Raw genomic sequence first — 15,286 nt, 5'->3', positions numbered from 1 at the left:
AGGGGAGAGGGTGCTAATCTCTACAAAAGGCTGCCTGGCAGGGGTGCCAGTAGCCCATTGAGCCGGGGCTCGTCAAGGGGGCGTGGCCTAATGGCCCATCAAGACCCCCGTTGTTAGGCCACGCCCCCTCTATGGGCCCCGGCTCGATTTGTAGTGCCACTTAAGGCACTGGCCACAGTCCATGATGTAAGAGCGCTAGATGCTCTGATTCATGGGCCATGAGGTAGAGAAGGACCATCTCTATATGTCACCTTGGTGGATTTTAAATCCACATTTGATAAAGTAAATCGGGGAAACTTATGGCCAAAAATGAACAAACCTGGATGCCAAGGGTGGCTCCTTGAAAAAGTTATCCAGCTACATAGCGGCACCAGGGCTTGCATGCGTTTGGACAACAAGGGGTTAGTGACTTAGTCAATGTTGATAAACGGGGGAGTCAAACATGGTTGCATTTGGGCCCCCTCTGTTGTTCAACCTGTATTTAGTGGACTTACCCTCTCATTTGTGTGAGAGATCTAATATTCCCCTGAAGAGGGGAGATGCACCTTTTGTCGCCATGTTATATGAGGACGCCACGATAATGTTTGATTGGGATGAAAAAATGTTAAAAGAGTTGGCTGACTACGCAGCCGACAAAACGATTTAACTATTAATCTGGATAAGATCAGAGTAATGCCAGTAGCTGGAAGAAAAATAAAAAATAAACCTTTGATGAAGACTAGCCTTGGTATACTTGATTATGGAGTTAGCTATTCTCACTTAGGCCTTACAATGATTATGTTAGCGAATTACAGTCAAATACTAGAAATAAAATCTAGAAAGGCCAGACAATTGACCTTTCAAGAATGCAAATTTGCTAAAGAGTATGCTGGTTACTCATTGGAAGCAATCCTGGCTCTACATAAGTAGTGTTTTTGCCATGCAATATTGTATGGCTTAGATGCGCTTGCAATGAAAGACCGAAAGTTTCTGAATAGACTTGAGGGTTTTTTCTGGTGCATGGTGTTGTGCTTGCCCTGTCTCTCCTCATGGAGTTATTGCGCCTAGAACTGGGGCTGGCCTCTAAGATGGAAATAGCTCTCCAAAAGAGTGGGGAGTTTTATATTAAATCTAGAACCAAACCTAAATGTCCTCTATTGGCAAAGTATCTGTAGAAAATACTGAATACCAAATGTTTGCGGCAGTAAACAACGAATAATATTTTTTCAAAGCATGCACTATGTTTGATTAGATGAATCGAAACTAATCGCTATAATAAGCGACGTCTATTCTTTTGTTTTGTTTTTCTTACCTTCTCTGTACCCAAATGTGCTCTTCTATCCCTCGTCTTGTCTCTCTGCTCAAGTCCTCCAGGTTCTGTATTCACACAAGATTTGTGGAGGTTCACCTGTGGTGGTATGTGGTGGCCTTGCTGCCTTGCTCCGCTGCTTGCTCCCGCTGCCTATGGGTCCGGCCTGTGTAGGGGTGTAGGTGAATGGTGTGGCAGCAGTGGATGGTCTTCACTGTCTGTTGTCTGTGTACCCATTGGGATTACAATGACATGCTGTCAGTCATCTTGCAGACATATCAACCGGCTTGTAAAACACTCATGTGGCATTGTGTGTGTTCTATATACACACATTTTGTATGATTGGCATGAGTGGTAATAGGTCAATGAGTGCTGCTACTACTAGGTGGAGGTAGTGCCTGCTTAGGGTGTACATCGTGCATGCATGTGAACGTTGCTTGTTGCCCTGCCAAGGTCGCTTTTTGCCATTGGTGTGCTGGGATTTCACTTGCCAACATGGACTATCATGGCACACATGGGTGCTTCTCATGTTTCCATGTGTTGGCACGAATATTTCACCTACAGTGCATGTGCATTAATACATTTCCCCGCCTCCCCCGGCACATGTGTGTACTCACTGTACATTTGCTGTGATTGCCATGTGTTGGCCCGTTCATCTGCCCATTGTGCTCATCTATTCTGGGGACGCATGCTTTTGGTCAGTGCATTCACATGCATGTCGGATCTGATACACTTAACACCATCGCTGTGGCTTCCTGCGCTGGTCTCTGCGCTCCTGATCTCCTCAATGCCCTCCATGCGGAGGATGGTGCTGGCCTTATCCTGCCACAGCATGAGGCAGAGGGTTTCCACAGTGCCACCTCCTGTGGCAGCATTCTCCCTCCTGTGGCATGAGATGAGGCTGCGGACCCTCGACTTCAAGTCCTTTAAACCTTTGCAGCAGTCCTCTGCATCTCATGAAGCGGTGCCCACAGCCGTCACCTTGTCCTTGATGTTCGACTATATTGCTGCCTTCCTCTGAGCTGAAGTCTTTCGCTGCCTACTGCCGAACAGCTCCTCTGCATGGTGAACAACTTCATCAGCCAAAGCATTTAGCTCTGATTCAGTAAACGTTGGCTTATGCAGCCTAAATTCTGAGAGGCAAGCCTTTGCCTTTTCCTGAGACACGATGATCTACCAAGTATAATGTCCGCATGGCCACAGGAAATGGGAGATTCAGAGTGGATTCCGTTTTTAAAGATGGCCACCACAGTGCTTCCTGTTTTCAGCAGTGACGTTATTTCCACTGGCGGTAATACTTCTGGGTGTGCCAGCGGCAATGGTAATACTGTTGTATCTGTAATACTGTTACGCCCGGGGGTGAGGGGTGCATGATTTGGTGGTAATTCCGCCAGTCATCCAACCGTTAATGGAAAGACTGCCGGGGCATAGTTACCGCCGTATTTGCGCCAAACTCGTGATGAGGCCCATTTTGTCACATTTTGTTCAGTTGCCATTTTTATCGTTCCGGAAGGGCATGCTATTTGGACCATTCATTTGGCATGCCCTGCAATTTGTGCAGCTTTGAAAAATTGGCATATTGTACCAGCAGATATTAATAAATACCAATGTAAATTGCAAAGTTTAGCTGATCACTATACTCTGCTTCAGATTGTAGGCAGATTGTGTTCTGCATTCTGTGTTATTTTTGCTACGGACCCTAACATGAACGGTGTAGAATAACATTGGACTGTGCAGTCTTAATACTTTAATTTTGCATACGCTTTTGCAAAATAATGTAAACGTTTTCTTCTTTTTTTTTAATGGTTTTGGATGTGTGACCAAATGAATGCCTGACTTTGTGGATCAACAGTGGGGTGATCAAAGGGGCTGGTGGCTGCTCTGTGCTATCGAATGTTGGACACAGAGGCGGTTTAGAGGGTTTTCCAGACCAGCCCAACTGGCTCCCTTTACTAAGACAGGGGTGGTCACATGACCACTTACAAACCCATCACCCCTACTGCCACCAATGCTTACAAAGGGCGAAGGGGAAGACAAAGATCCTTACAGACCCCCATGGCCCTTTTCCTTCTCCTGTCTCAATTGTTCGGGATCTTGGGGTGAAAATGACTGCCTCATTATCCAATGAAGCCCAGGTTGCTGCAACCTGCCAAGCTGGTTACTATAAACTAAAGATGCTGCAGAAAAGGATTTCCTTTCTTCCTCCCAAGCGGCATGCCTCTCTAGCGGCCTCGTTGGCTATGAGCACAGTTGACTATTGCAACTTGCTGTATCTTGTTGAACCCATGTATGTAACCCATGCGCTGCAGGTGCTTCAGAATTCTGCAGCTAGGATTGCCAATAAAACTCCTCTTAGAGGCCACATCTCGCTGGTTTTTTATAAGCGTCACTGGCTCCCTATTTTTAAATGCATTTAGTTTCAGTCCTTATGCTCAGTGCACCGTGCTTTTTATGGGAAGGGTGCTGAATATTTGCAATTGGAATTCGACCGGTATATCCCGATCAGTTCACTTCATTCTGCAGGAGACATTTCGCATCAAAGTTCCCTGTTTCAGACTATCCCGTAATGGGAGGGGGGAAGTGACTATTCAGTAGCGGCAGCACCGTTGTGGAACTCTCTGCCCCTTTTATTGGGGGCTGCTGAGAATCCTTCGGTATTCTGCAAATCATTGAAATTCTATCTTTTCTGAGAATGTACCTGTGTTCTGTTATGGTGAACCTGTCCTGCTGGGTTTTAGCACCAGGATGTCCTTTGGGTGGTTGTTTCGTGCTTTACAAATCTCTAACATAACATAAGGATAACCCCTTAGAGAGCTCTTCCAGTTCCCTAGCCAGACCTAAAACGCGAGCATAGAAAATAAAGCCTTCCGCATTCAAAGCAGAGACATAGCCAGGATTGTCTAACAAGTGGGGCCTGAAGCTAATGTAGTTGTGCCCACCGCAGTGACATTAACATCTGTAAATGCCCACACAGTGCTGATGAGTGGGCATTAACAGATTTTGGGTGGGCCTTGCCCGCTCAGGCCCTACCCTGTCTACGCCTCTGCTTGAAAGGCACACACGATCAAGGGAATACATGACTTTCCTCAATGCCTGTTCCAAAAGATTCATTATCAATCATATATAATGCGCGTGGTGCCTGAGAAGGCCCGGTGGATACAAAATGACACCCGGGCCAAGTGAAACTGACTTGTATTGTACTTGGATAAGGAAAACAAACACAGTCCATCCTCCTGCTCGGCAAGTATCACAGCAGTTACTTAGTGACAGCCCTCCCATTAATGAGGGAATTATAAACCCTACCAGACAGGCCCACACAATTTCCAGAGAATTTGCAGACTCTTTTCCACACACTTTGGAAACAAAGAGACAGAGGGGAAGCAGGAAATGGAAGCAGGGACTCCAACGAGAGGGGAAAGATCTCACACATGTCCAAGGTAACACTTGGATCCAAGATGATGGCAAAGGACCCTGTACTTACTACCCAATAAAGAGCAGTCTAGCTCGCCGAGCACAGGTGAAAGTAATGTCCACAAACAGTGGAGGAGAGATAATCCTATAAAAAGAAGCCAGTTTACTCGGGCATAGGGGGGCGTTTGAGGAGGAGCTGGAGGAAGGTGTTAGGAGAAAGTTGGTCTTTTGAGACGAGAGGTGGGGGGAGTGCTGGAGATTGAAGAATGGAGTTGGAGGGGGATAGTACAGAGGAGATTGGTGAAGGAGGAGATATTTTGGAGGTTGGAGGGAGAGAGTATTGAGAAGGATATTTTACCATCTGGGTAGAGATGGATTATGGAGGTTGGAGAAGGATCATCCAGATTCCAAGAGTAGAGAAGGATGGAGGAAAAGGAAACCAATGCCATCTGGGTAGTACAGAGGAAAGCAAGAGGGGGAGATACAGTGATAATGCCTGAAGAGAACAGGTATCCATGTTAGTAAGAAAGCATTGGAAGGTTCAGATAGATAGGCCAGGTTGTCCAAGGCAGAGTTCAGAATCGTGAGGCAGTACAAGATGTTGAAAACACATTGAGGATAAAGACGGTTACTGCTGGGACAGTGAGGGTGGGAATGTCCCAGAGACTAAGATCCCTGTGCAGGAGGACCCCGCAGGACAACCAGGAGTCTGGCCCTGGCAGATCGCTGGTGGAGAAGGTACACAAATAACTCAGTCTCCTAGAGGCTCCTCCCTGGCCAAGAATTAAAGGCCCGTATAGTCTATTATCCTAGACTCGTCGAAAAACAGTTCAGGAGGATTCTGACAAAGATTAAGAAGCAGAAGTGAATGTCTCACCCGATGGGATGTGGAGCTACAGATTAATGGTGAATGGGTTTACTCATTGTTATTCTCAAGGTTTCCAGAAGGGAGATGTTTATTTTACAGAGTGAACCCTGACTATGGTGAATGGTAGGAGCATCATGCATGCAGAGGAGTGGTGACTGACCAGATCATTAAGAGATTGGAAGTACTACTGTAGGCAGGACGTGGCAATGTAAATGCTTCATTCCTCCTTGACTTGCCCACCGCTGAGTACATTTAACCCCTTGCCAGCAATAATATTGGAAAAAAGTTGTATTATTGCTGGTATTCATTCCACATGACTTCCCCCTGCTTTGAGGGAAAAGAGTGCAGGGAGATCACCAGAGGACAATAGGTACTCTGGGCCTGGCCACGAAATCATGGAGAGGCAGATCCCTGGTGCAACAGTACACAAATTCCTTAGTCTAGTGCACACCGTTCCCAGACCAATAATTATGGGCCTATACCCCAGACTCATTGAATACAATCCAGGACCCAAAATCCTGCATCCTAAAGACAAAGGCAAGGATAATGTCCCGAGACTTGAAATTGGGGAAAGGACCAGTCCAAGGTTTAGAATTAATCTTAAACTTCTGGGAAACGCTCTAGAAAATTGTTCTTGTCCTGCTGGGCCAAGAGACCCAAGCTACTCCTCACTGATGAGTCCCAACAAGTCCAAAACATGTTTGAGGCTGCTTGTGGACTCGTGCATAAGGGATGTGAACAAGCAGTTTCGACTGGACTGCCCCTTTTGGGGTGGGACCAAGCCTGATTTGCATATGGTCTTTCCCTGTTTTGTAATGTTTTGGCAGGTGAAGAACGATGGTCTGGAGGGTTGCCCAGAACAATGGCAGAGGTTAGGATTCATTCTAAACCTTCCAGCCATCACCTCTTTTGTTTTGCCCAAACTGGAACTGGGTAAGATACTCTTTGTGGGGGAGGGGGTGGCTAGCCTGTGAGCCAAATTAACTTGTTTTCAGCTAGCTTCACCTGGGTCCTGCATTCAAGATAAAACTACCCATATCTGGTTCTCCCACCAACGGCTATTTATTGGCCTGATATGGGGCACGAGCTGCAGAGTTACTTGGTGGAAATGTGCAGCCAGCTGACAGGATCGATGGAGCTGACAAGATGGCGCCGCTGGAAAGCTGATCATGAGCTCCAAGCACTGTCCCAGCTTAGCCTACGAGGACTAGCACAAAGATTAAGACACAGAAGCAAATTGCTTGTCCAAGCCAAAGATTGAGGGGCGTTATTAGTCTCAAGGTTTCCAGAAGGGTACAGTTCATTCTGTAGGGACAAGCCAAACTGTGACAAATGGGAGCATCATAATGCACGCAGAGAAGCAGTGGGCTTATCAGATTATTAAGAGATCGGGGGTCATATTTTAGGCAGGAAGGGGAATTTCTCCACTCCTCCTCGACTTGTCCAGCTCTTAGCCCATTTCACCGCTCCTCAGCAATATAATAGCAAAAAGGGGGGTTATCACTAGACTTCATTCTACTTGCATCCCCCCGCTTTAAGGGAGAAGAGAGTTTTCAGTGAAGGGGGCTACACCAGTGCACAAGGGGTATGCAGTGATTTTAACAAATTAAATTACAGTGAATGAATTGTATAACGAAAAATATATATTTAAAAAAAAAAATGTATATGGGGTGGGGTAAGGGGTTAAAACTAGTGGGTTTGAAAGCATAGGGAAACGTGGGGGTTCGGGGAGGTCCCCCAAAATAAACAAAAATAAAAAATCGATAGTTTTTCAATAAAAAAAGTTTAATTATTACAGCATTCAGTGTAATTTAATTCGTTCAAATCACATGTAACCTGCACAAGGGTGTGAAACCGGAAGAGATTTGTCAGTCCCCCAAAGGTGTGTGCTGGAACCTTTAGTCCTTGGGTGACAGTGCACTGGAGAAGGAACCCTTCCAATGGAAAAGAGAACAAGGGTAAAGGAACAGGTGTCCCCTTCATTCACTCAAAATAAATTAAGCACAATTTTGGATATGTTGATGCCACATAAGGACGCTAAACCAGTAGCCCAAAATCAGCGATTCATGTTTTGGGGGAGCCAAGGGAGATTTAGATAAGAGCACAGCTAGGTTAGACTACAGACTCATGGAAGATGAAAATACACTCTGCACCCAGCCTTATGATCAAGAACTCCTTCCTCAGAGCGTGCAACCTTTAGATAATCAATGGTAGAGAAGCAGGAGCGTGCAGAAAAGAGAGAATTCTCTGCTGTGATACAGGAGGGTTTCATTTTGGATGCTCCACGCAGAATGAATGGGTCAGAGTTATGTGTATTAATATCACATGAAGCTTTGGGCATTCTTTTTTTGTGGCTTGCATGTGCCTTTATCCTTGCGTCAAACTCTTTGTGACCCCTCTCCTGCAACTAGTGACACATGTTAAATTATTAATTTGTATGAATGTTTACAAAATTACCAAATTGAGCAAAACTTTACTTAAGAGGTAATCCATGCCTTTGCATTCACAACAATGCTCGTGTGGTCATGGAGGCATTGCAGCAGTAGTGTGTTGTATGCTGCTGAGAGGTCACTCAAAATGGAGACTGCAGGTTGGTCTTCATTCAGGAATCCCAGAAACTCCTTGCTAATATCAAGAAAGATAGTCTCACTTCTCTGGGTGGTCAAACCAATGCTGGGAAGGAAATTAATCTTTCCCACCCCCCTTGGCGCTTTAGAGTGAGACGAGTCCCATAGATAGACGTGCGATGTGCCAGAGGGGAGATCGCTGTGCTAAGGAACCCTGCAGAAACACAATATGGCATGAAATACAGGTGTATAGACTTAGTGCGCGCATATAAGGAGGTGCGATTTTGTAGTTATGATAGATACAGTCAGTCCTGCATGGCCACATGGTAAACACAAGCCCAACGAAGAAACCTGAACAGGCCCAAGCCCTGATGGTAGAAGAACCTGTGCTACTAACTTACCTCTGTTCCTTAATTGTTGCAACTACTTGTTATCATGAAAAGGAATGCACCCTGCAAGTCCGCAGAACAGCACCAGGCTCCTCGATGTGCACATTCATCACAGCCAGGCCACCAGCAGACCTCCAACCCCCACCCAACCCACCAGGAGTTATGACACCCACAACTGACCCAGTCCAAGAACCCTGAATGCCGTGATAGCAGGTGACTTCAGACCACCAACCATAAAACTAGTGGTCATAAAAGATCTGAAAGAACACAACCATTTCACCTTATCCCATAATAACACACTTTGTAATAAGAGGTACAGGGTGGAATAAATGATAGCCCAGAGCGAGGGTGGATAGCTTGAATGCAGAGAGTGCGGAGAGTGCGATATGAACCCAACAAAGAATGTGTGGGTCAGCGTGAATGTGATCCTCCCCCTTTGCCAGTCTCAGAGTTTCCCAGGTGCATGCCATAATATTAGAGTGGCACTGTCTTGCAATAGTAACTCATGAGGAACACGACCTTCAATCTTTGGACCAATCACAGCCTGGAATCCCCTATGGAACAGGCCCATGTATAGGGTCTCACCAACCAGCCACACAGGTATATACTGTATATGATGACGATGTGCTCACTTATAACATTCTGCTTGTACTAATTTTTGGCAGAACGTTCTTGAGCAGCAGAGTTATTTGCTTGCATCCTTATTTTTGTGCGATTAAAACTTGTTATCCTTGCAAGAAATCTCTTGGCCTTTTTTCCCTAGCGGGTTGTATTTTTTCTATTTTTTCTGGCATGTGTGTACACGGTCGTGACTTTATTTGGTGACCCCGACATGATCCCAGCGCCGTACCTGCAGAGGTATCCAGGCAGCCTCTCCGGAAGGGCCGCACCCACCTACAGTGACAAGCCCCAAAAACGCGTTCTTCAAAGTGGCCGTACACGAGCCGTCTTTGAAGAATCCTGTCTGCTCTTTGGAGCGGGGTGCAGCCCCAAGGAGAAGTGCATGCCGGTGTTGTTGGAATACCGTGATGGAGGAGCTGAGTGAACGTGCTCACATGAGTATAGCCTTGCAAGGGATAACAAGGAGGGAACAGATGTATGGGGAAGTGTGAACAGTGTGAACATGCAGAGATTGAATTTGGAAGTGTGGCATGTACTTATGAACTTTTTAAGGATAATAATAAGGAAAGGAAAACTGAAGTATAGGGAGCCTCCCCTAGTGAGGGGAGAAGGTGGTGCATCGCATATTGTATAATGATGAAGAAAAGAGGAAATACATAGTAGCCCCATATAATTAGAGGGCTCGGGAATAGTAGTGGTTGTTCATTGAGCTTGTTATTTTAGTTTGTTTTATTTCTCTATTTTATCATGTAAGGAGGAGTCCCAGAAAGGGCTTTGTGTGATTTGTGTGTCAATAGAGAGTGTGGTTTGAGAGAGTAAGGAGACTGAAAGGAAAAGGCACAGGGTTGAGGGACGAAAAAGAACATTTTTTTAAATGTTTGTCGACAAAAAAGGGGACAAACATTTGCACACATGCACAGGCGAGGGTGCAACCAACACAGCTATGGGGGATGAAATGCCCATAGAATACATGTGCAAGGCCCTGCCGTTGTATTGTGACAGGATCAAGAAATATCACAACCAGTGGGTGACTGAGAGTAGGGGAGGGGGAAGGCCCCGCTCGTGTCCAGAGCAGGGCTCCTATGACAGAAATATTGTATCACACATGTCCACCTTCTTGACAGAAAAGTACAAGGGGAAACAATTACAGAACAGAAGGGAAATATTGAACCTCTGGAAAATGTTTGAGGATGCAGTAGAGCGCGAAGGAGATGGAGGGGCGCACAGCGATAGCAAGGGCGCAGGCCTACTTGAAGATGGGGAGCGTTGGCGGGACATAAGGGAATATATCCTCTAGCAGCCCGTCCCATGGTGGAATACACAAATCTAACGTATGTGTCAACAAGTTCAATGTATCAACACCGGCGACAGCCCCACTGCCCCCATATGTCTCCCCTCCAGATGTCACAGCACGCACAGACATTCATCCGAGAGACCTAGAGATAGCACTGGCATTGACGTGCACAGAACCCGCCAGACTGCGGGCAGCATGTGACGTGACTAAGATAGACACACCGTTACAGCAGGGGACGACGAGTGGAAGTCAGGGGATTTTTTTTCGGAATAGACAATGCACCCATAAGAACAGGACACATAGAGCGTGAAGGTGAAACGGCCAGCTTGGGTTATGGGAATGTTGGTTCCCGTAGAGGAGACAAAGATGAGTGGAGCACATTCGAGGAAGTTGAGGATGATGAGGAGGCAAAGCAAGCCCCTCCATGCACCCCTATAGTAAAGAGTTTATGGAAAGGCAGGTTGAGAGAGAGGTTTGGCCAGAGGGCAGTAGCAAGAAAATCAGGAAGTGCAACAATGGGCAGGAGCAGCAAACTGAAAATGCAAATGCCTCTAATACACTAGGGCACGGGGAGACCACACTATGTGCCATGGGCACAGATGGACAAGAACAACCTAATAAAAGTGCTGCCGGCCCTTACGGTGGGTGCAGGGAAATGGGTTTACGCATTCAAAAAGCAAACAGCAGACGTACCCCTGGCAACAGCAGGCATAAAAAGCTTATTGGTAGCCGCTATCAAGGATCAGGCTGCCGATCAGTTGGTTAAGGTGTGGTGTCCGGGAGTAACCCTGAGCAACAATGCACATGATGGAGCATCCTTCAATAAAATTAGAGCAAAGGTGTGGGATGCGCTGTGGCGAGCATTCCCGGACACACCCAATATGCAGTTCATTATGCAGTGTACATGGGTGCCAATGAGGATGCCGCTCAATTTATTCTTAAGGTCCAAGAGATGTGGAGGGCAGAAACGGGTAACACATGGGATCAGTCAATAACCTTTTTCTATTTTATTGTTAAACAAGGCCTACCCAAGGAAGTACAAAAGGCATTGGACAAGATTGTGGGAGTGGGCGTGAAGGGGTGGCCTGAAATTCAGAGTATAATAGTGCACCATTGTCGAAAGATAAAAGAGCGCAAGAAAGACATGCTACAAAGGCGACAGACAGTGGAAGCAAAACGGGTACAGAACACATTATCTAAAGTAGCTTTGGAGGTGTCAGTATTGATGCCAGTACAGATAGAAGTGACAGAGTACACTCGTGACTCCAGGTAGCCGCAATGTGGGCTGAAGGAGGACAAGGGCAGTGGGGTAGAAATCCGCAGTACCCTGGACTGCAGTGGCAAGGAGGGCAGCAGCGAGGAAGAGGTGGGTTCAGAGGAGCAAGGGGGGAGGGTTCGGAGGGATGGCACTGTTAGGCAGAAACCTGTGCAGTTCCCTTTGGGAACACTGCAAAAGATTTAGGACTACAGGTGTTAGCAGTAAACCCACTTGGTAGCAGTCTGTACCACCCAGATTTACCTGGTAGCTGTGGCTGAGCAGTCAGACTTCCCTCAAGAAGAGTTAGGCAGTATGCAAAGTATACACAATAGGCACTCAGATACAATAACACAAGCAAACACTGACCAGAGCTTTGGTATCAAAGTATATAATTATTTATTTAAAAACACACTGTTTGAAACACTCCAGCACTCTTATTGTAAAACACTCTAAACACAGTTACTATTATAATATATACAACACTTATTCCTTATCAGACAAGTCTTAGTTAACACCACTTATTTCCAGACAGTGGTGAGCGCTTAACTATAGATGGCACTCCAATAAGTTCATGAAGAAGGGAGGGAAAAAGACAGAATATGTGAAGATGCACCACTCTAAGATTTAGGAACACTTTTAGCAAGGCAGAAGAGCAAAAGTCACTGGTGAGCCAAAGTCCATAGGCTGGGCCCACTCTTAGAGAGAGCAGAGCACAAATGCGCCCAAGATCACACAGTTACACTAGGCTTTGAAAGTCTTGCAGAGAGTTCGAAAGGAGTTTAGAGAGGCTCAGAAAAGTTTAGCCAGGGTGTCCCAGGCTAACCCAGGTTCGAAAGCTGGGGGCTAAATCTACCCCGTACAGTCGGTGGCAAGGGAAGCCAGGCGGAACACGGTACCTTAAGTGGGAAGGATCCTCCAGTGTTGGCAGTTGTTCCTGGCAGCGGGTGCAAGTCTCGGCATCGTCCAGGGGAAGAGAAGGTCTCGACTTGGAGGAAAGATGAAGGTCGTTGCACTGCCAGGGAAGAAACCAGCCGCAGAGTTTTCTTGTTAAAGGTATTACCCTTTATTTCACGGTCGTGGTAAAACGTGGTATTCCGGTTGCCGGGGTGCTTGACACAGGCAAGGCGGCCACGAGATGTGTCAGGAAGGTGAAAAGACGGTGAAACTGGTTATCCCCACCAGTCAAAGGAAGAAGACTCTCCGGCGGGAGATCTCCTCTGTCGTTGGGAAAAGTGGTGAGACAGTCCAGCAGGGCTCCACCGGTGGTGTCATCATGGCAGGTCGGCTCAGCTTCTCCCTCGTCGGATTCTTAGGTCCTGTGGCGACTTCTGAAGTTCCAGTCCCCAAAGCCCTGCTTTTATGCAGAAAACCCCCATTCACTCAGCCTAGCTGTCACTCAAACATGCTAAGTGGTGAGCCGGCCGGCTCACCACTTGGGCCAATCAGGACAGAGTGTGACTTGAGATGCCTAGGCAACTCAGTCCAGGGTGCCTAAATCCCCCTCCACCCATCCTAAGTACCCCAGACAGAGTGGCACCACTTTGGAGGGCTTCTGTGGAGAAGCCTGCCAAAAAGTGGAACAAAGGGCTCGACTTGGGTTGGAGTCACAGAAGAGAACACAAACGCCATTTTAGAACCGAGTTTTGACAAAAAATACCAACCGGAGAATTAATAATAATTAAATAAACCGGCGGTATGTTCGAGGCTATCGTAATTAAATAAATAAAGATAGTAGCCTCGAACAATGGGAAAATCCCATAGAGAAATATTCGTGGTTGAATATAAAAAGTAGTATCCACTGCCACCAGCCAAAACTCGATCAGGGGGGACGGAGACGTGCCCCCTCGACTAACAGACCCCGGGGCAATAGAATTGCCCCAGCCAGTACGTCCACAATATGATGGTTTGTACTGGTTCTGTTCAGAATTCAAGACTAGTAAAGTCAATGGTGACTTTACATGCCCTGGGAGACAGTAGTCAGTCCCAGGGTATGGAGTCTATACTGGGGGGTCACTATGACACCCCTGTGTTACTGCACTGAGGGTGCTGTGTAACACACATCACAAAAACACATGAAACCCTATGGAGTAAAAGACCCCATAGCCCATTAAACACATCTAGAGTCAAAGGAACACACTCAAATCATGTCCAAGAGTGAGGGTAGAAGAGTCTCACTCTTGGCAGGAGAAAAAAATAAACCCCAAAAATCCAGCAAAGCTGCTGGGGGACTCACTAGGTTAGGAAATTCAGCCTAAACAGATAATTCTCCCTAACACTCGCCCCCCCAGACTAAGGGACAGGAGGATTTAATCCACTCCTGGATGAACCTCATACCTCTAGTCGATGACATACATGCTAGAGAGTCCATCAGCATTTTGATGGTGACACCCTGACCTGTGCTCAATTGTGAAATCAAACCCTTGCAGGCAGATTGACCATCTCAATAGTTTTGGATTTTCTTTCGATTGTTGCCCACCTTGTCTCAGGATCCTTCAGCTTACGGCTGTTGAAGCAAATGGGGTGCTCCCTACCCTTCTCATCCAGTTGGTTTAGAACTGCACCTATACCTACATTGGAAGCATCAGTTTGTACAATGAAAGTTTGGTGGTAGTCAGGAGCTCTCAGTACTGGAGCTTGGCAAAGAGTTTTCTTCAGTTTTTCAAAGGCCTGATTGCACTCCTCATTCCATTTGACCTTTTCAGGGAATTTTGGAGAGGAGATTACATTCAGTGGAGAAGCTATGGTCCCATAGTTCTCAATGAAATTCCTGTAATACCCAGTGAGGCCTAGGAAGGCTCTCACCTGGGTTTGAGTAGTAGGTGTTGTCCAATTTTGCACAGCTTCAATTTTGCTGAGCAAAGGCCTTATTTCTCCACCTCCTACCTCATGCCCAAGGTAGACCACTTTACTTTGACCAATCTGGCATTTACTTGCCTTGATTGTCAAATTGGCCTGCTCAAGAGCCTGCAAAACATGTCCTAGGTGGTTCACATGTTCCTCCCAGGAGTGGCTGAAGACTGCAATGTCATCCAAGTATGCCATGCAGAAGTCCTCCATCCCAGCTAGAACTTGATTCACCATCCTTTGGAATGTAGCAGGTGCATTTTGTAATCCAAAAGGCATGACCTTAAATTGGTACAAGCCAACTGGGGTGGAAAATGCAGTTTTCTCCTTGGCATGGTCTGTCAAGACTATTTGCCAATAGCCTGACCTAAGGTCAAATGTGCTGAGGTACTTGGCTGCACCAAGTTTATCCACCAACTCATCTGTCCTTGGCAAAGGGTGGTCATCAGTCTTAGTGACTGCATTAAGAGCTCTATAGTCCACACAGAATCTCAAGTCTTTGGATCCTGCCTTTGGTACTAACACAACTGGGCTAGACCATGGACTAGTAGAGGGCTCTATTACCCCGAGATCAAGCATCTTCTTGACCTCCCCTTTGATATGGGTTCTCACATTTTCTGACATTCTGTATCCTCTGCTTTTGACTGGCAGACAGTCACCAGTGAGTATCTCATGCTGTCCCCAAGGGGTCAAGCCTGGTGAAAGTGAGAACAGGGAGGCAAACTGATTTAACTTAGATTTGCACT

The sequence above is a fragment of the Ambystoma mexicanum genome, chromosome 5q (assembly GCF_040938575.1).
Source record: "Ambystoma mexicanum isolate Mex_15411 chromosome 5q, UKY_AmexF1_1, whole genome shotgun sequence".
Classification (NCBI taxonomy): Eukaryota; Metazoa; Chordata; class Amphibia; order Caudata; family Ambystomatidae; genus Ambystoma; species Ambystoma mexicanum.
This window is presented reverse-complemented; position numbering follows the sequence as displayed.